The 22226-nt window shown below is 44.4% G+C and overlaps 1 long non-coding RNA gene across 1 annotated transcript in view; it reads left to right on the top strand.

Moving 5' to 3' along the window:
* Positions 1 to 22091, top strand: part of LOC142499815 (uncharacterized) — a 62595-nt gene extending 40504 nt beyond the window's left edge. Inside the window, exons 2-3 of the long non-coding RNA XR_012802747.1 lie at positions 11411 to 11599; positions 21959 to 22091. This is a non-coding gene — a long non-coding RNA (uncharacterized LOC142499815). The remainder of the gene's footprint in view (positions 1 to 11410; positions 11600 to 21958) is intronic.
* Positions 22092 to 22226: the final 135 nt, after the last annotated feature.

Genomic DNA, 22226 nt, shown 5'->3' with positions numbered 1-22226 from the left:
GTGTGTTTGTGGCATGTAATGAGACCACACACTGCATGGGTAAGAGGTGTCAAGGACAGATATCCATTTGTCACTCACATTTAGGATCAGGGCGGTGTGATCTCGTCCATTATGACCGCCTGAATATTTTGATGTGACTCACGTGTGTGTTTTAGGTGCTAGAGAAGGGAAGTTATGAGTGCGTTTATATACTAAGGCAAAACGTAAATGTCGTTTGGAAGAAGTTGTTTTTTTCTCTTTCATAAAACTGTAAATCTCGCAGCTGATTTACGACAGGGATGGGCTTATGTTGTTTCAATGGAGAAAAAAGAGAACATAAAACTTGGCAAGGTATTATAAAAATCAGATTTCAACAGAGGTGTGATTTGGACAAAACACGTGATTTCTCATTCCTTTCCCTGTGATCTCTCTGGGGGAAATCCTGACATATGTTGTAACGTAATGTGTAGGATTTTATGTTTTATGTTTTATCCTGTTATTTTAAGAAACTGTCCTCCATTTACTGTAATTGTATGTTCTGGTAATCCTTTTACTGTAATCTAAGCACTGTATTTTTATATATTTATATAAAATATAAATATAAATCTATATACTGTATATATTAAAACATTTAATAAGTGATGCTTTGGGCTCTGAATGAACTTTTGCATGCTCTGGAGAAGGTGTTTAGATTTTGGAACATATTTAGCTACAACAGATTTTTGTGTGTTAAGTGCATAATTTATTATTTTATTTGCATAATTTCTCGGGTGGTGGAAGCGTATAATATGATTTCAATCGAGTAAAGAGTTAATATTAACTAATTAAAAGTACCTTGCAAAGGAGAAGGGTGAGTTTTCTAGAGTAACCATGTGTATTAACCCTTGTTGCATATCTAAGTCACATACCCACTCACATATCCACTTGTGTGCTGTTTGTGACAGATGGTTTATGGGGCCGGATTTAGAGGAGATATTGTCCATTTGAGGGGCCTTTGCAAAGTTGAAGAAGTGGGACAGCTTGTGCCATACATGACAACGCCTTTACTCCCTTTCATATTCATAAGAGTAAATGCATTGTGATGAAATGGGCAGCATGGTCCCCAAAAGTAACGGTCATGCCCATTCTCATTAGTATTATATGTGAGCAATCCGGGGTTAATGTTGGGCACTGGGAAGATGCCTGAGTAACTTTCTATGTTTGGGCTTTGTTGGTGAGGTTGTGGTCTCTCATGGGTGAACTGGACTTATTCTGGTAAAAGTGGCAATAAGCCCTAAGTAAATGCATTAAGAACTGTATCAGAGTTTGGCATTGTTTGACAGCGATGGGAAACCCATTGGACGGGTCTATTATCTGTGTGTTTCTGTGCGCACGTTGTTGGGGAACTGAGGCGGGGTCGACCATCTGCTGGGAGGGCTGGTATTACAAAGCTGGAGCATTGTTCCACACCAGAAGCATGGAGCGAAGCTCTGCAGGGAAGCCTGAACTCCGCTCCTGTCCGTGATTAGCCCACCACGGATTGGCTACATGGGTGTTCCCATTTTGTTAATGGGAACTCCAGCTAATATAGCCTGACCAGCCCTAATGGGCTAGAGAGAGGGTGTTTGTGGCATCCAGCTTTAGTGGGTGTCAGTCTCCACCATACAGGCAGGAGTAGTCAGGATATTACTAGCTACTGTCCCACTGCAAGTCTGAGGAAATGGCTAGAGGATTGTCTGTAAGTCAGGACTGGAACTTGGGCTCACTGGAGATACTTGACATGGACTAAAGTGCCCAGGATTGCCAGTTTTCAGTGGCATCCTGGAAGGAAGTGATCAGTGCTTTCAGTGAGTACTTGCCCATGTATGCTATATCTGTTCTGGGGTGTTTGAATTCCTTGTTTCTGTACATTGTCCTAATAAATCCAAAACATATTAGTTCCCTGTGTCTGGCTATTTGTAACCTGGGTCCTGGTTAGCCTCCCCTAGGAGAAAGGCTAGGGATATTGAATTGATGAGCTTATCCTAAAGCCTCTGGTTGCAGAGGATAGTGACCAATATGGCCAGGGATCAAACCCCCCTGGCAGTGAAGACACCCCATTATGTGACAGGTGTGCTAAAGCATAGCACCCCTTTGTGGAAATGGGACTTAGATCTCAAGATCACTACTCTCCTCTAACTTTGCTTGACCTCTCAAAATCTTACTTCTGCTGAATGCTCCATGGCATTCTTCAGTGTTTTGGTATCTTTATCAATGGTAATGGTATTCCTCATTTAATCTTTCCTCTAGGACTTCTCCTTCTCAATTGGTCTATCTGTTTGTGTCTCTTTCCTGGAACTTAACTAGTTTTCACACTCTCTACGGATTACTCTAGGTATTTTAGTTTCAAATAACTCCTCTATGCAGGCAAATCATAAATATACCTATCCCCCACAAACCTCACAATTGCTGCACAGAACACCACTGTCTGGTATGACTTTGATACTCATCATAGTCTACCTATAACAGGGTACATTGCCCTCCTTCCTTACCTTTCAATGTTCAGATGTGTTGTGACTCTGTGTTCCCTTAGACTCCCTACAAAAAGCTGTGACTTTTGTCTTCTTAGTAGGCCAGAGTGACTGCAGCAATGTGTTGCCACAACTTGTGGAACTAAGTTGTGATACATCTAAACTTCGTTGCTCCTTCTCCAGAATGTAACAGGATATTCTTGCTATTGCTAAATCTTGCTATTTCTACCACAAAAACATCGCTAAGATCCTCTGCTACTCTACAGCTGAAACTCTAATACAGTAGTATTCAACCTTTTTTGCGCAGGGGTTACCACTGAAGGATTTTTTCAATGTTGGGTTACCCGTGCTGTTCTCACCTCACTAAGCCCCTCCTACCTTACATGTGTCACAGGTCGGACATGAACGTTTGCCTATTATCAATAATCAATGAATTGCCGATCTGGATGCTGACATACCCAGTCACTAGAGGGTTCGTAAAAAATAGTCCGTCCACTGTAGTATAACTGAAGGCTTGTTTGTTTCTTTTCATGTGCTGAGATCATCATCCGTTGTACCATGAATTTCAGAGTCGCCAGGACATTTTTTCACTTGGCACACTTTACGGTTGTATGTAGGACATCCATATATTATCACCATCGTGTGACTTTTTGTCAGGCGTCGCTCCGGTATCCCTCTGTTTCAAAGTTTCCTTATCTGACTAGGGTAGTCAGGTCATCTGTTAGGCAGCCACCCTGTATCAGTTATGTTATTTTATTTTGTATTATTAATATTTTTTTGTGTACATTTCACAATCACTTTGTATTTAATTAGTAGTAGCGCAGTAACACTCCCGGTTTTTCACATAACTAGAGGCTCAACAATAAAAAATGAAGTTGTTTTTTTCCCAGTTGAGAACTTTATTACTGTACTAAAAGCACACGGTTAAGAGCAGGATGAGAAGACGGTTACAAAGAAATGTATGAAAACAATCAAACTCACAGATGTATCAAGACTTACTGCTGAAAAGGCTTAAAGCTGCGGCTCCGGAGATAAGCTGTCGCAGATGCGCTCTGAGGGATCCATGCTTCTGGACTGGCCCCCAGCAGCGATAATCTTCCAGCGCGCGGGCAGTCACGGTTCCATGGCTTGACCAGGTAGTGAAAACATAAAATCTTGCTATATCAGTGTAGCCCCGGTAAGAAATGGGGGCTATATACCTTACTCCTACTGGTGTAAGTCCTGCTAAGGGCAGGCCGCCAGTAGTTATCATGGGTTTCCCCCGCTTCAAGCCCTGCGTTGATTGGTGGAGGTAGGCACCTGACTCTGTGTGCAGGCATGAGACACAGGGGAGGGCCTGCTGACATCATGAGGGGTGGGGCTGGCTAAAGTTAGTCCTGCCTGTTCCTGTAAGGGACAAGCAGTTCTGTCCTGGGAGCAATGAGTGCTGAAGCAGAGTCTGAGCTTGGAGCATGCAAGGAAGAGGAGAGGAGAGACTCAGCCACCTTGACTAGAGCTGATAGCACAATAGTGCAGTGGACCAATGCCCCTCACCCTGCAGAGGGTGGGGGAGAGTCAGCCTCACCCTGAGGGCCTATTCCTTGGGGTGGGAAGGTGTGGAGTATTGGAGCTCCAGACAGCCCATCCTGATGGTGTACTTCTGGAGGGAAGGAGAAGGAGGAAAAGCCTGTACCTTGCTGCTGTTGCTGTGTGCTTCTGATCTGCTGGGTGACAATAAAGACATTGCTGCTTTTATACCAAAGACTGTGTGAGACTGAAATCTCTCGCCCTGGGACCAGGGCTTCTCTGGGAGGATTTCACCTTATTCCTTAAGGCTCGCCAGAGATGGAGGCGTTGCACCACCGTTGCTAAGAAGATGGAGGCATATACCCCAGAAGCCTGTCCCTGTCCCCTATACCACCGCGGGAGACTCAAGCCTGCCTGTTCCTCACTGGTACGCACCACCCACATACACGTAACCAGCCCTCACTACACCCTAGAGGTCCAGTCTGCGACCGGGGGGGGGGGGGGGGCAGGAACATGGGTTACATCTGTATACACTATTCATTACTTTGTGATTCGCATAATATTAGTCATGAATAGATGCTCCTAATCAATATTAATATTTTCAATGGTTTATTAGAGGTCACTCCTGGTACCTTTATATCAAGCTGGATTTTTCATGTTGTAAAATAATTGGTCTGTTATTTAAGAACAGTGCATTACTGGCTAATAATGACCTTGCTGGGTTCCCTCGGCTTTGCCTTGGGCCTTCAACTCTTCGATCCAGGGCATTATAGGCTAGTATTGGCTAGCTCTATTCTTCAGGGATTATTACTTTATTGTCTCCTGATTGTCAGGGCTAGCTAAAATATATTACCCCTTAACCTGGTTTTACTAGCTTCCCATCTCTGATCCAGCCTTATCTTTGCTGTTTTCCCATTCTAGTATCATCAATGTGGAAATAAGAATGAACAAATCATGAGCTACTATCGATCATATGGTGTGTGTGTGTGTATTTATATCTCCTATCCCCAACATGTAGAACACTTAATCTCCTTTTCACACACTCACCCACCCTCACACATACTGACCCTTTTACTCAACACACACTCCACGTGTATCGCTCTCTCACACAGCACACTCTCCCTCTGCTTTAATCATAAACAGCACATTTACCCCCCCCCTTAACTTACTTACACCACACTCCTTCCCCAACCCTAAGCAAAACACTAATCTCCCTCCATGCACAAAGCCATGACACTCGCTTCCGCACATAAAGCTCTCACTCCTCCCCTCTTCCATTCCACCTTCCCACACACCTAAAAACATGTCAGCTGCTCAGCGTGGAGATGTTCCTCCTGCTCTCCTGTAGCGGGCTGAGAGAGGAGAAGCAGATCACAGCGTCTATATCCCCAGGCAGCACGGGGCGGTCCCACTTAGCAGCCCGCAGAGTTTTCCCCCCGGGGTAGTGGCACCCTTTGCAGAGGGTTGCCGCACGCCAGTGTTCTGGAACACCCTGGTTAAGACTGAGAACCATTGCTTATTGCCAACCAAACTGTGCAAGTGTAACGCTTGCGCTCACCATGAACAAGGCGGGACCCCGGTACAGAGGTGGGAAAGTACAAGACTGCGCACCCACAGCAGCGGAGGCACGCCTGGAGAGTGGATAGTCAGCGTAGCCGGGTCTGGGTTGGAGAGATCGGGTTAGTTGAGATACTTGTAGGAGTCCAGGGGCGGAGCCAGTGGGATGGTCAATGTCTGTTGTGCCATAGTCTGGGGTTGGAGCCGGGAGAGTGGTCGTATTGTATTGTATGTCTTTATTTATATAGCGCCATTAATGTACATAGCGTTTCACAGTAGTAATACATGTGATAATCAAATAAATAACAGATAATATAAATAACAGATCATGGGAATAAGTGCTTTAGACATAAAAGTAACATTAAGGAAGAGGAGTCGCTGCTCTTAGGAGCTTACAGTCTAATTGGTAGGTAGGGAGACCGTACAGAGACAGTAGGAGGGAGTTCTGGTAAGTGCGTCTACAGGGAGCCAAGCTTGATGTATCATGTGTTCAGAATATCCACAGTGCTATTCATATGCTTCTTTAAGCAAGTGTGTCTAAAGGTGGGTCTTAAAAGTGGATAGAGAGGGTGCTAGTCGGGTACTGAGGGGAAGGGCATTCCAGAGGTGTGGGGCAGTCAGTGAAAAAGGTTTAAGGCGGGAGAGGGCTTTAGATACAAAGGGGGTAGAACGAAAAAATCCTTGAGAAAAACGCAAGAGTCTGGATGGTGCATAACGAGAAATTAGGGCTGAGATGTAAGGAGGGGCAGAAGAGTGTAAAGCTTTAAAAGTGAGGAGAAGAATGGAGTGTGAGATGCGGGATATATCCGAAAGCTGTGGTCAGGGATGGAGAGGTGCGGGTAGTCAGAGGCAAGCCGGGGTCTTTATCCAGAGAGTGTCCAATTGTCAAGCCAGGGTCATCATCCAGAGAGGGTCCTAAAGTCAAGCCAGGTAGGTACACAAGAAAGCAGCAGAGAAAAACACAGGAACAAGGCACAAGGCAAGGAACAGCAAACGCAGGAACACGGAGGGTACGATAGGCTGCAGGAGACAAGTGGGCAATTACGAATACTTGCCACTCAGCTGGGGAGCGGTGCATGCCATCATGTGCGCGTGTCACGCGCAATGTGACCAGGGGGCGGAGCCAAGCTCCGTGGCGCGAAGTGAAGAGCTGCGGGTGCGCGCGCGCGCTCTGTAACCAGAGCGGGGAGGCGCGCTGCCGCAGGTAAGGAGGGATCACGCCGCAGGCGACGTGCTCCCTGATTCCTTACAGCAAGATGGCTACAAATGCTCAGATACATGTATGCTATTCATACGGAACAAGAAAAACTGTAAAAATATGTAAATTGATGGGATCATTAGCAACATGGATATGCTGTCCCAGAAGCAGTAAAAACCCTCTAGTTCAGCGGTTTTAGCTTTTCTGGAAGTTTGCAAATATCCTAAGAGAAATGTTATCTTTTGGATGAGCAAAGAGAAACAAGCCTTGGAGTCTGGGGAATCAGCTGGAAGTCAGCAAATTGGCTTACACTTTGAAGTTAATCGTGGTTTGACACTGTGCCTGTGTACCATAGCTTGCCATCAATATGCTGGATGATTTAAAATGTCCCATCTGTAGCTCTTTCATTTGTGTGTAAATATCCTCTACTGCAGAGCAATATAAAAATAATTCACATCTTGTTTAGTTCCAGACTCCGTTAACATCATGTCCTTGCTGAGACCGGTCTGCAATGTATTCTTCATGTTTCTAATATCAAATGTATTTTTAAAAGCAAAGCAGTTAAGATGGTTGTACAAAATAACCTATGGCGCTAAGAAAAATATACACAATAAACATACAGGAGAAACAGCCTGGGAAGGGAATTTCAGCTGTCATTTCCCTCTACAGTACAGTATAGGCTAGTGTCTGTTGTAATGATTGTGACAATATGGGCAATGAGGCTGGTAGGAGATATGCACAGAGGGTAAAACACTGCACATGGTTTTAGGTGAAAATAAACGTAGGCTTTATTAGCCAGCAGCTTTAAACAGCAACAAAACCAGAGCAGAAAATAATAACCAGGCCTAACCCCTGACTAACATTTAGCAGTCCCTATCTGAGGGCTGGAAGGCTTAGCCTCTTACCAACCTTTTGAGACATGTCCAAAGAGAGGTACCTGTAGGCAGGGTGCTCTCCATGTCTGTCCAGGGTTTGTGGTGGTGTCTGTGGGGAGATCCCTCTGACGGGTTACCGGTACCGATGGTGTCTGGAAGAGAGACTCTCTCTTCCCCTGGGATCTCTCTAGCAGCACAGACTCTTTCTTTGCTAGAGATCCTTAGGCAGTCTGTGCAGCAGGCTTTTAAGTCTGCTTGATGAGCTGATGGAGACTGGTCAATTAACTCCTGCTGAAATTAACCAGCTAAATACAGGCTTTATTTTGGAAGCCTTTTAAACAGGGGAAAGGCCCTGTTACAAGGCTCTTATAATAAAAGGTGAGTCCCAGCCATTGCCCTATTGTCTGCATAAATATACAAGGTTGCCCTTTATATACATCCTATTGTTGCTCATCTGGCAAAATATATTATGTAAAACACAGAGAAATCTGGGGGCTCCCTCTAGAAGTGATAGGCTCAAAATCAATGTAGAAAATAAAGGTATGTCCCAATCCCTTTCTTCACGAGAGGGTTTATACATACAAACACATAGAACAGGACAAACCAAAACATGGTAATATACTGGCCCAAATCTTTGATGCTGCTGAGCCGGAAAAGGATCTTCCCTTAATCCTCAATTAGCAATTTTTCATAAAATTAATTGAGCGCAAGGAGAAATGATAAGTACAATTAATATTCGTGTACCACTAATAATCATATGGCTGTTCAGACTGAATCACAACAGAGTGAGATGCAGGGAAGGGAGGAAGAGAAGGGGGGGGGGGGGGCAGGGGAGGGAAAAGGGAGAAGATGGGTGGCAGAGTGAATAATAATAAATCAATGTTTCACTCACACGTCCATGGTTTTCACATCAATAACTTTGTCTGTGCGACTCTGTTGTCTCTCTTCTTGCTCAGTGGGATGTAAGGGCGGACACCCTGCATCCTCTCAGAATGACGGAGGGTGATTCTAAAGTTATGAAGTGCATATTCCCGAACTATGAATTCCCAGGCAGAGATGTATTCTTCAGAGCAACTTGCCCAGAGTGTGGTGCAAGCTATTTTGCACCCTGGCCACTAACGCCTACGGCCTGTTCCTCTAAAGAGTTTACCGATCCTGATACCGGGTCTGACGATGGGGAGGTTTCCTTTGTTACCGCCGTTGCTGACTCCGTATCCGAGACTGTTCCTCAGCCGAAACCGATCCAAGAGCACGCTGAAACCCCCAGATTTTCATACCGCATGAGCAGTGATCCGGCCCTTATGGTACAGCCCCCACCGGCCCGTATACCTATGGTCTTCACCAAAGATAACGACACTACCGGAGACCTCGAACGATGGTGTCGTTCAGTTCTGGAGGCAGCAACGAGTGGTTCGGAGGTGACAGCCACCAAAGAGTCGACCAGCAGCCGAACTTCCAGCGAGTCTTCAGGTTCCAGCATATCCGCGGAGTGGTGAAATACCACCCCTTTGCTCCCAGCAAGAACTGGTGGAGATGTTCAACGAGAAGGTAACCTCCAGTGCCAACTTCGATGCAGAGGAGGACGGCAGTGACCTTGATCGGGATCCTGTGATGTCGGAATCTAATGACGTCATCCCGACGGTGACCGCTGGGAGATGACGAAAAACAGCCGATTCACGCTCTGGGTAGTACCACTGCAATTACCTCAAGTTTGAGATCGCTTAGAGGGTTTCAACGGCATTCCCCTGGGCGCCGGGAAGCTGCAACTCCCGTTGTAGTGTTACCGCTCATACGCAAGACTGTGGCTGAGCACCAGATCTATGCCATGGATCAACCCTTTCCGCCGCCGATAGAGTAGTATGTTGCAGGTATGGAGGGAGTACCTTAATGGGAGGTAGATCAGATTGAGGATCTTATTCCGCATGCTCATATAGAGATTGTTCTACCTGAGTTGGAACCATCAGCGAATTTCAAGAGAATGGCGAAATGGGAGCGAAACCGGCTGAAATTGGATCTCTATTTTTGTGAGCCTGTGGGAGGGAATATTGAATTTAAGATTAGTTCAGGAGAAGAAGGTGATTGGGATGATTTTTCCATCGAGTTTACTGAATCTGATTGGGAATCTTCTTTAGGGATAGCACCCGTAGCCAAGGTAATCCCTAGATGTGCCCCTCCTAATTCCTCTGCTATAAGTGATGAAGTAGTTGCCTATTATATAAATAAGTGGAAGGTAGGCCGGTCCATTTATATGAACAGAGTTGAGTATGTATCAGAAGGGCAATCCAAGAAAGTGTTTTCTGTAATGGTACCAGACGCTACCGGGGCCTTGGTCAGGAAGCCAGACCCTAATCATTATTATTGATGAGGTTCTTCATTGTATTGTATTGTATGTCTTTATTTATATAGCGCCATTAATGTACATAGCGCTTCACAGCAGTAATACACGTGGTAATCAAATAAATAACAGATAATATAAATAACAGATCATGGGAATAAGTGCTTTAGACATTAAGGAAGAGGAGTCCCTGCCCTGAGGAGCTTACAGTCTAATTAGTAGGTAGGGAGAACGTACAGAGACAGTAGGAGGGAGTTCTGGTAAGTTCATCTGCAGGGGGCAAAGCTTTATGTATCATGTGTTCAGAATATCCACAGTGCTATTCATATGCTTTTTTAAGCAAGGGTGTCTTAAGTTGGGTCTTAAAGATGGATAGAGAGGGTGCTAGTCGGGTACTGAGGGGAAGAGCATTCCAGAGGTGTGGGGCAGTCAGTGAAAAAGGTTTAAGGCGGGAGAGGGCTTTAGATACAAAGGGGGTAGAAAGAAGACATCCTTGAGAAGAACGCAAGAGTCTGGATGGTGCATAATGAGAAATTAGGGCTGAGATATAAGGAGGGGCAGAAGAGTGTAAAGCTTTAAAAGTGAGGAGGAGAATGGAGTGTGAGATGCGGGATTTGATCGGAAGGCAAGAGTTGGATTTCATGAGGGGAGATGCTGAGACAGATCTCGGAAAGAGTAGAGTGATTCTGGCAGCAACGTTTAGGATAGTTTGTAGGGGAGACAGGTGAGAGGCAGGAAGGCCGGACAGCATGTTGGGAGGGATCTGGGTTCTGTCTGGAAAGCTTGTTTTCTTTTAAATAAAAATGTAATGTCTATTTTCACAGAAAATTTTATAATGCCATTGAATGTGATAATCAATCCTATTATGTGAAATGTTATCTTGTTATGTTCAGGTTACATTCAAGGATGGTACCCGAAAATGTAAGACCCAAGCGGGGTCATTGGGATTCCACCAGAGGGAGAGTGTAGCCAGGTCACATGTGGCTACTTTTCTGCCCTTGTATTGGCAGTAAGCCCTGGTACAACTCCAGGCTGCCAGTAGTTGATATGGGGTTTTCCCCTCCTTGGTCCTGCAATTGAGTGACAGCGGTAGGCATTGACATCAGGCCTGCACTGACCAATCATGAGACAGTCCTGGTGCCCTCCTCTGGGTTGTACTTAAGGGCAGTGCTGCCCTAAATTGAGTAGTGCCTCTACCCGCTTGAGAGGGGCAGGTCAAACAGCCAAGAACCTGACTATTTGGCCTTCTCTGGTCCTCTTCCCCTCGGGGGAGAGTGAGTGTGTGCCATACCGATGCCCCTGCTAGAGGGGCAGGGGATGATCTGGGACTGCTGCGGGTGCCCTTGGCCTGTAGTGAAGGTCCAGGGATCCTCCTTCAGTGAGTAGCTGACAGTTGCTGTATTGGGCAGAACCTTGCTGTGTATTGTGCTGCACAGAGAGACAATAAACGTTCCTGTTATTATACCTTCAGCCTGGTGTGTGATCTTACTGGGGGGAGAAGTAATCGGTTCTACCGTGGGAGATCATCTTCAGTTCCCTGGAGCCTACGGCAGATGGAGGCGCTGCACTGCTAAAGATATGTGGGTAATGTACCCCAGAAGCCTAGTCCTGTGTCCCTATAACCATCGGCGGACGACTCAGCCCTCCTGTTTACCAGCAGGTATCATGAACCACATACGTAGTAATAGCAAAATCTCCCACTGGGTGGGAGAAACACTGTTACACTATATAAGCAGCAGACCCTTCAACTACATTTTTAAATATACTTTTTCTTTAATAATGTAACCTTATACATTGTCCAATGAGGTGATCAGTTATTATATTAAACAGGTAATCCAATCATGCACTTTTTTCTACATATCATTCAAGCAAGGGATCTCTGGAGCTGAACCCCATTAATCTCAGTTCGGGGGACCCATTACTTCTGGAGATACAGACCTCCATAAGGAGTGCCAGTAGCCACTTCGCTCAGCTAGCAGGGTTCACGTAATAGCGGAGTTTAAAAGCTCCAGCGCACTGCGGGCCAATAGGAAGCCGTGACGTCATCAGGTCCGGCTTCCTATTGGCCCGTGTGAAGCGGGAGCTTTAAACTTTGCTGATATTCCAGCGCACCCTTTGGAGGTAAGTATCTCGGGGTCCCAGGAGCTAAAATGAACGGGGTTCAGCTCCCAAGACCCCCTGCTTCAAACCTATGCTAAAAAAACAATAAATGAAAAAAGCGTATGAATTGCTCCTCTAAAAATATTATTTTCATCAAAGCCTTGGCCTGATGCTCCTATTGATTTGACATCATGGTTGATGCTTCCTCTAACAGGTATTTTAATATCCCCTATATTAAATTGTAAGCTCTTCGGGGCAGGGACTCCTTTTCCTAATGTCTACTTCTATGTATCAAGCCCTTATTCCTATCATGTCTCGTGCATTACTGCGGTAAAGCGCTACGTACATGGATGGTGCCATAGAAATAAAGATATACACGATAAGATATGATAAAGAGGAAAAAAGTTACAAACCCAATAAAGGGAATAGGGAGCTCAGTAGTAATGTCACAGGCTTGTCACTATAACAATAGTTTGTTCTTGTATAGTGCTGCTAGTTTTTACGTAGTGCTTTTACAGAGACATTTTGCAGGCAGAGGTCCCTGCCCTGTGGAGCATACCAGTTATGTTTTCGGTGCCTCGGAGATAAAGTGACTTGCCCAAGGTCACAAGGAGCCGACACTGGGAATTGAACCAGGTTCCCCTTCAAACTCAGTGCCAGTCAGTGTCTTTACTCACTGAGCCGCTCCCTCTCCCTTGTCACTGCTTTTAAAGAGAGCGAACCTGCTTTCAAATCCTCATAACCTTGGGCAAGTTACGTTATCTCCCTGTGTCTCAAGCGCCAACATTCGATTTAATTCTAATTACAACATTTTTACGTCATCTCCTTACACCAGGAGTCTCAAACTCAGTTCTCAAGTTCCACGAACAGGCCAGGTTTTATGGATATCCCTGCTTCCGCACAGGTGGTATACCTTCAATTGAGCCACCTGTGCTGAAGCAGGGATATCCATTAAAGCTGGCCTGTTGTTGGCCCTTGAGGATTGAGTTTGAGACCCCTGACTAACACCTTAGGGCAGGGGTGTGCAAAATGTGGGGAGCAAAATTTTCTGGGGGAGGCACGGCGCTTATAGAGGCCCCACGCCCCTCCCCACAACATTTAAATAAAATGCCGGGGTGCCCTCGCATTAGGGGATGTTTATAGAAAAGTTATGTAATGGGATCTTAGAATGTTATATAAATTGTTTTCGTGGCAACATTGTAGAAAGAACAACACCCGTGAGCAGACAATCTTTGACATTTAGAACATTTCAAAAGTAATCATTGAATTACATATGTTGTGCTCAAATCTAACGAAGTCCTGTGAACTGGAACAGGGTGAAGATTAGATTATTTATATTGCAGAGCTGGATGTGAAGATGGAAAAGCAAACAGAATGGAAACTGTTCTGTAAATAATTAGGAAGGATAGGGAAGGGAAGGAAAGGGCAAGCATTGCAAACTGTTACTAAAAGTAGCATTGCATGTTCCAGTTAAAGCTGAATATCTTTCACCTTACAAATACAACATGGCGTGGAGTTAAACATCAGAGGCATTCATGCAGACATCTCTGGCATGGAATACTTAATGCACATTTCTGGAGCGCTGGATGGTTTAGTAGAAAGACCCAGTGATGTTCTTGTGACCCATTAACTGGTGGGTTACGAAGTCTCAGGAATATGCATGTAAAGTGATTTGACCAAGATGACACAGATTGAATAGAAGTGGCCAAATCGGGATCAAACCCATATATTATGTATTCAAGATCAACACTTTAACCACCATACCACACGTTCTCCACGATGTACACATATCTTCTTCACCATCTGGGATGTTATCCTGGCCACGTGCCCGTTCCGCAGTACAGGGAAATACAGTGAGGGTGTTTATCTTCTGGCCAAGTCGGTTTTACCTTTGCAGGTCCGCTGACCAGTAACACACTGTGCACTCACTGTCACTCTCAGTATAAATACCTTTTCATCATCTAAATAAAGTACTAAATACTTGTGTGCTGCCCCAATTCTCACAATTTTAAGGAACTGAGATGGACAGTGGGAAAGCACAAGATATGCAATGAAATGGGTCCCATTTAAAATTGCTGTCTACATTACATTATGCTACCCTGCCTTCCTTGTAATTAACGATGAAGATTGTTTAATTGGAGGGGAGGGAATAACACTCTAGAATGAAATGAACTTAAAAAATAATTTTTGCAAATATCTGTCATCTGAATGTACCATTACTGGGGTATTCTAGTAGATACTAGTACGAATACATTGTTTATTATCGACCTTTTCTTCCATTTATAGGAAAAGGTGGTTAATAGCCCCAGATGTCAGATTTTGTTGTGTATTATATAAATGTTTCATTATTAGTAATAGATTCACTAAGCTCCATTAGTCTATTTAATTAATGTGGCATTAACCCAAGTTATTGCCCATTAATCATAACACAATACTCATTAAAGCAAATAATATGATGTTAACGGGATTTACTTCCATAAAAAGCATAGCATTAATTATTTATAATAGCCGTTGTTGTAAATGATATGCAAATTAGCTCACAGTCTGAATGATATTCATATTTAATATGCTCCGTTAAGGTAAACAGAAAATAATGTTACATTATTTGAGATAACGCTATCTAGACCCTTGAATAGTGATCTCTCTCTCTCCACCTCTACCTCTCTCCACATCTCTCCCCTCCCTCTCTCTCCCCTCCCTCTCTCTCCCCTCCCTCTCTCTCCCCTCTCTCTCTCTCTTCCCTCCCTCTCTCTCCCTCTCCCTCCCTCCCTCCCTCTCTCTCTCCTGCTCCCTCCCTCTCTCCACATCCCCTCCTTCACCTCCACCCCTTTCTCTCCACCTCCCCCTCTCCACCTCCCTCTCTCCACCTCCCTCTCTCCAGCTCCCTCTCTCCACCTCCCTCTCCCTCCACATCCCCCTCTCCACCTCCCTCTCTCCACCTCCCTCTCTCCAGCTCCCCCTCTCCATCTCCCTCTCTCCACATCCCTCTCCCTCCACATCCCCCTCTCCACCTCCAACCCCCTCTCTCCCCACCTCGCCCACCCTCCCTGTCTCTCCCTCTCTCCCCACCTCCCTCTCCCTCTCATTATTTTAAGAAGATGCACCTTTATCCTGAAATGATATGGACACTAAAGAGCTTTTGCAGATGATTACCTTGGTAAATATGGCGTTAACTCAGGGAAAATAAAGTCTGTTCCTGTTTTAGGTAATGTCACATCATTTGCTCTGACAACTGAGCACAGTGAATCTAGCATTTAGAGAGGTTATATTTACACTAAGATATCAGATGCCTGGGTATTTTACAATAATATTTAAAAGTTCGCTTGTAAACATATTCAGCAGAAAATAGGAAGCACTTGACTTCCATAGATGTTCTCATGTGATGTCACTTCCTGTGGAAGGGGCATGCAGTTCCTGCTCAACTTTTCTCACATGTATTTCTTCTGCTTGGTTTTACGACATGGGGATGCAGAGCAAGCACTTGATACAAAAAAGAGACACAGCGCACAACGCTCATAGTGCATTACAAAATATTATTGACATGAATAATAAATGGTGAGTAATGTGCGTACATCAAATAAATTAATATCAAGCAGTTTCGGGATATTTTACCCAACGCCTCCGGAGACCAGGATGTAAGTCTTTGCAGGGGTGATACTGCTGTCCTCGATGGTGCAGGGTCCTATTGAAATGTGTGCACAACCTCTGCTTGATCTTGCTCCCCTGAGCACAGGCAGGCTGGGAGCTGCTGATTCCTGCAGTGTTTCAGCAGGGCAGTTTTAGACATCAGCTGTGCGCCAACACTCTCCTCCGTGTGAATCACTTCCTGGATCGTGACGTCACCGCAGGGATTCGGCGCCGCTCAGCAACAGTCAAAATCGCGCAGTAGGGTGCCAGTATGGGGCTAGAGCACTAGTACAAGCTTGTCCTACGCGTTTCGAAACGGAACGTTTCTTCTTCAGGGACTAATGAAGAAGTCCCTGAAGAAGAAACGTTCCGTTTCGAAACGCGTAGGACAAGCTTGTACTAGTGCTCTAGCCCCATACTGGCACCATACTGCGCGATTTTGACTGTTGCTGAGCGGCGCCGAATCCCTGCGGTGACGTCACGATCCAGGAAGTGATTCACACGGAGGAGAGTGTTGGCGCACAGCTGATGTCTAAAACTGCCCTGCTGAAACACTGCAGGAATCAGCAGCTCCCAGCCTGCCTGTGCTCAGGGGAGCAAGATCAAGCAGAGGTTGTGCACACATTTCAATAGGACCCTGCACCATCAAGGACAGCAGTATCACCCCTGCAAAGACTTACATCCTGGTCTCCGGAGGCGTTGGGTAAAATATCCCGAAACTGCTTGATATTAATTTATTTGATGTACGCACATTACTCACCATTTATTATTCATGTCAATAATATTTTGTAATGCACTATGAGCATTGTGCGCTGTGTCTCTTTTTTGTATCCATTTGTTAGTTCCAGGGGGTTTCTGAGCCCCCCCATCTTCCATCACAGCTGCAGACGCTCAATCTTAGGTTAAGTTATTTACTTCATATATTCTCACTTATCACGTCACGTTTAAAATTAGATTGCGCACTATTTCCCTTTTTTCTATTCACCAAGCACTTGATAAGCAGATTTTTTTTTTTAAATGGCTCAATTTTTAAGGAAACGAAACGTATGTAAAAATATTTTGTATTACATTTGACGCAGATTGTTAAACATATCTCCCTGATACTCAAGGAGGGCAAGGACACGACAATCTGTACAAGCTACAGGCCAATATCGTTAATAAATACGGATATTAAAATCTACTCCAAATTATTAGCTAACAGATTGAGTCTTATCCTACCCAGACGGATCCATTTGGATCAGGTGGGCTTTATATCCAACTGGCAGGCAGCAGACAACACCAGGCGCATAATTGATCTGCTTGAATTGGCTAACAACAAAAAGGTACCGACCATGGTGTTGAGTCTGGATGCCGAAAAATCTTTTGATAGGATAAACTGGTCCTACCTTGAAGCGGTTCTAAGGACATTTGGGTTCGGGGGTAGAATATTAAAAGTGATCACAGCTCTGTATTCTGCACCATCAGCGAAGGTGGTACATCAGGGATTCCCATCAGAGATCTTTAAAATTAAGAGTGGCACAAGACAGGGGTGTCCACTCTCGTCCCTGCTGTTCGCACTGTGCATGGAACCATTAGCAGCAAAGATCCGGAGGAACCCGGATATTTCGGGATTTCAAATTAACTATCAGACACACAAGATAGCCGTATATGCAGAAGACATCATGATCGTGTTGACGAGGCCTCTCACCTTGCTGCCCAACATTTTTAGCTTATTAGGAAAGTTTAATAGAATCTCCGGATTTAAAATTATTCAGTCCAAGTCTGAGGCTTTAAATGTGAATCTACCTAAAGAAACGGAGAAGCTGATATCCATAAACTTCAACTTTAATTGGCAACCTAAAGTAATTAAATACCTGGGGGTTCACATCACAAATAACTACAGGACTCTGAAGCGAACTACCCTAGGTTACAACAAACCCTAAAAGGAGATCTAGGGTGGTGGTCATCCTACGGTATAACTTGGCTGGGAAGAATATACTGTGTTAAAATGAATCTTCTACCTCGCCTTCTTTATCTATTCCAAACTCTGCCGGTGGTGCTAGGGGATATTCGCTCTATGCAGACACAAATTTCTAAGTTCACCTGGAATGGTACAACACCGAGAGTAAGAAACAGACTAGGTAAGAGGCCAATTCTGAAATGAGGGTTGGCGGTACCTTGCTTGTCGTCTTACTTTCATGCAGCCCAATTATGCCAAATTTCACAATGGCACACAGACCCCACAGCTAAAAGATGGGTGGCTCTGGAGGTTGAGATGTGCTCACCGCTAGAAATACAGAATTTGATTTGGTACCCTAAAAGGATGCTTAAAACCATGCGAGAGCCACTTTCCTCGATGACCAACTCGTTGGCTGTTTGGGAGGCTTCAAAATTTAGATGCTCCCTGACCTGAAAAAATACATTGATGGCCCCTTTACTTAATAACACTGATTTTGTTCCTGGCCTGAATAGGGCGAATTTCAAAATTTGGGCACAAAAGGGGTATAACAGACAATAGGATTGGAATTAAGGGCTCTATGCAGTAAGCGCCGAAAAAGTGCTGTCGCTAAGGGTTGCCGATAGGCCTTATTTTGGCGATTTGCCCTTGAAGTATTCAGTAAGGTCCGAATCCATGCCGATCCCTGCCGAATCCCTGCGAAAGCAAAACGCCGATGAGCCTGTGCCGAAACAGGCTGGCTCCTGATATCCTGCCGATAGGCCGTTTCTGCCGATATGTGTTTGCAGCAGAGAGAGATCAGCCACTCTCTCTGCGCAAACATCGGCAAAAAGTGCCGGTATCCCTCTGCATTTAAAGGTCCCCGATCACGTGACCGCGGAATGTAAACAAAGCAGAGGGATACCGGCACCTCATAAAGGTGCCTGTATCTCGGGAAGCAGGGGGTCCCCCGACCTAAAACCAAAGCGGTTCAGCTCCGGAGACCCTCTGCACATCTACACTATCAGTAAAACACACATAGAAATAAACACTCATTCCTTACCTTTGCGGCTATCTGCTATGGTAACGAAGCAGCATGAATGTATTTTTAATAATAGTGTACAGTGAGCAGGGGGTCCCCTGAGCTGAACCGCATTGCTTTGTGGAGCAGGGACCCCCTGCTTCCCGAGTTACAGGCCCCGGAATGTGTCATCGGGTGCAGTGTAGACGCCATCTTTATAGCATCCCATACGCGCCGTGCCCGCTATAAATATGGCGGCGACACTGTAACCGATGCCCCAAACCGGGGCCTGTAACTCGGGAAGCAGGGGGTCTCTGAGCCACACATCAATGCGGTTCAGCTCAGGAGACCACCTGCTTCCGCACAATATTATTAAAAATACATAAATGCTGCTTCATTACCATAGCGGATAGCCGCTAAGGCAATGAAGGGGTTAAGGCAGAGTAGCATGTTTATTGGGGACATTTGCCCTCAATAAACATTGCAATAAACAACATATACCCCCTGTGTATTTAAAATACATAAACACCAATCAATACATTAAATACATATTGCACTCACCCATGTCTGGCTGCAACGATGAAGGCCATCCTCATCTTCATCCTGGCCATGCCCCCTCCGCTGCTGCAAAACAGACACAAGAATAAAAACATCCAATGTAATGTCCCCTAACCCCTTAAACACCATAGCGGTTATTAACCGCTACAGTCATTAAGGGGTTAAACCTCCCCCAGCCACCACTAGGGATGTCTACATACCCTCCCCCATTAACCCACCACCCCGTGAGGCCTAACCACCCTCACCCACTACCCACAAGGGACGCCTACCCACATACCCTTGGGGCCAATACCCCCTCCCCCCACCCCCAGTACCCACAATAAAAACAATACACAGCCCCACATTAAACATTATTATATTTATTAAATACATTACCCACCCCCTGTGCCCCCCCATAAATACATGATTTATTCTTTTACATACAGGGTTCATACCCCAGCCCCACGCGAGTCCCCGGCAGGCCACCTGACAGACCTACAGGGTACCAGCAACTTGTATCACACAGGTTCTGGAGGCCTGTTGGTGGGTTCCGCCAAGTGCCATGGCCACCAGGTGGTCTCCTTGGGTCACCGTGGGCCACAATTGGGTCCCAACGGTAGGCCAGCGGATGTCTGGGAGCCCCGGGTCAGACCCACAGGTGTCTGTGGGGCCTCGGGTGGTTCTCATGGGGGTCTGGGGAACTCACGAGTGCTCACTACTAGTCCGCGGTGCCCCCACGGATGTGGGACCACCACTTCATCCCCGCACCTACGGGTCCACGGTGCCCCCACGGATGTGGGACCACCGGTTGTTCCCCGCAGGCTATGGGTCCTCGGTGCCCCCACATATGTGGGACCACCGCTTCATACCCGCAGGTGTCACCTGTGGAACAACCAGCCTGATACCAGAGGTCTCACGCAGAACCAAGGAACCAACCCTGAATGTAAAAAAAATAAACCAGGCCTATACATTCAATACATACACCCCCCCGCACCCCCAACACCTACAGTACAATAATGTGCCAATTAACTATTATCCAGATAGGGATAATAGATTATTTGTCCATTATTAAACACATTAACTAGCATAGTAAAATAAATAAAGTACTACTGACCTCATCAATAAGAATCTCCCGTCACCAGCAACATCCTGGTCTTTCGTTGCCCACAAAATACATAGCCAATACATAGCCAATACATTGACCCCCTTAAACACCTTATCGGATATTAAACACAAAGGTAATTAAGGGGTTAAGCCACACTGGCCCGATACCCCCCTTCAACCATTCATTTGTACAGTGGCTTCATCATGCAACTATATATATATATATACAGAAATATATATATATATATATATATGTATATATATATATATATATATCAAAACAAAACAAAAAAGCGAAGTAGCGCCTCTAATACAACCTAAACAAAACTGTGATTTAGTTAACCCAACTATGAAAACATCCAGTGGGGTGGCATGTGTAGGTAAATTATACTAAAACCAGTATTAACCAAGGATGATATGGTTCTATATTTAAATATATTATATGTAGATGTTAAATAACAATAACCTAATGCTTTAATACTTAAAAATAAAAACATATAAACATATCAAAAAATTGTATAAAATGTATATATATGTAAAAATTATATAAAAGTGAATGAATTCAATAACCTAAAAAAAAAAACTCAGAAAACACAAAGTCCTGTTCCAAAATAAAGCGTCCAGGTATAAGGCAGCCCGTTTCAAAGGGGTCACTACTCCCTGATGATACCTATGAAAAAAGAAAAGAAACAGGCGCACACGTAGTGCATTAACGTATAACAAATAGTTTATAGAACAATAAAATCAGTCAAATGCCCACTCACAAAGGTACAAGGTTTAAAAGCAGGTATGAGATAGGCTCTCATAAGCCAGTACTGCCGTCCGATATCAGCAATGGTGTCCTCTCCTGTCTGCTCTCCGCGTGGTCCGAGCAACCGGAAGTCACGTCCCTCCGGTCGGGTGCCCCGCACAGGAAATCCCTCCGGGAACCAGCACTCCAGTTCCTTGCTTCTGGTCAGTGAGCCACCGGGGGAAAAGGATCCAGCGTTTTTCTCAGCCTCACACAGCCTGCAACGTCTCTCAACCAGCAATGGTAATGTTCGTGGGAAAGTGACAACCTCAGTCTAGCCACGCCCTACGCGTTTCTTCATCTATGATGACTTCATCAGGGGCTACCCATTGGATGCCCCTCCATAGTATTTATAATGAGGTAATTTGCATAATTCATTGAATCAATTAGAAACTTTGTTTCCAAAATTAACCAGTCCGTGACCTTAAACATCATTCAATAACAATCATAATAGGATGATTATGAGGACCGCACTAAGTCATTCCAAGAATATGATCAAATTATTGCTTAAATAGCTGGTAAATTTCAAAAAATACTATTTAAAAGTGTTAACCATTAGTGTAATATATTGAAGACTAGGTAATTTGTTAATACCACTGAATGAGTAATTGTTATTTAAAAAAATTTAAAAATTTTTTTAAAATTTTAATATGAGCTAGGAATAGTACTGATAGTATTTTTTGAAAAGTAGTTAGGTTTTAGAGTAAGAACCAAATGAGAGATTGAAAAATATACAAAGTATTAAAAATAAAAATAATATATCAAGAATTGGAGATTTTAACCAAGTATACAGTAAATTAATAAACAGATTTAACATAGATTTTACTTACTTTAAAAACATAGAATAACATCACACTAGTAGCAGATAACCTGATAATCATTGATAGATACATATACCTGATGTTACCCATTATTTGATTTTCAGGTATGTGGATTCCAGTTGGAGCCGTTGGAGCAGCAAAGGATAATTTTTAAGCATGAACAGAAGAAACCTCAGCATGAATCATATTAATGTTGTGTGTGTATGTCATATATAATAAAAAATTAATTTAAACCTTTGTGAATTTAACAGAAGCATCACTATGTGAAACTATATATGTGTGACTAAATGTGAATAACTGTGATGGTGTATTCCTATGTATATATGAATGAGCGTGTGTATATATGTGCTGTATATAAATATGTATGTGAAT

This window comes from Ascaphus truei, chromosome 7, assembly GCF_040206685.1.
Source record: "Ascaphus truei isolate aAscTru1 chromosome 7, aAscTru1.hap1, whole genome shotgun sequence".
Taxonomy (NCBI): Eukaryota; Metazoa; Chordata; class Amphibia; order Anura; family Ascaphidae; genus Ascaphus; species Ascaphus truei.
This window is presented reverse-complemented; position numbering and strand designations above follow the sequence as displayed.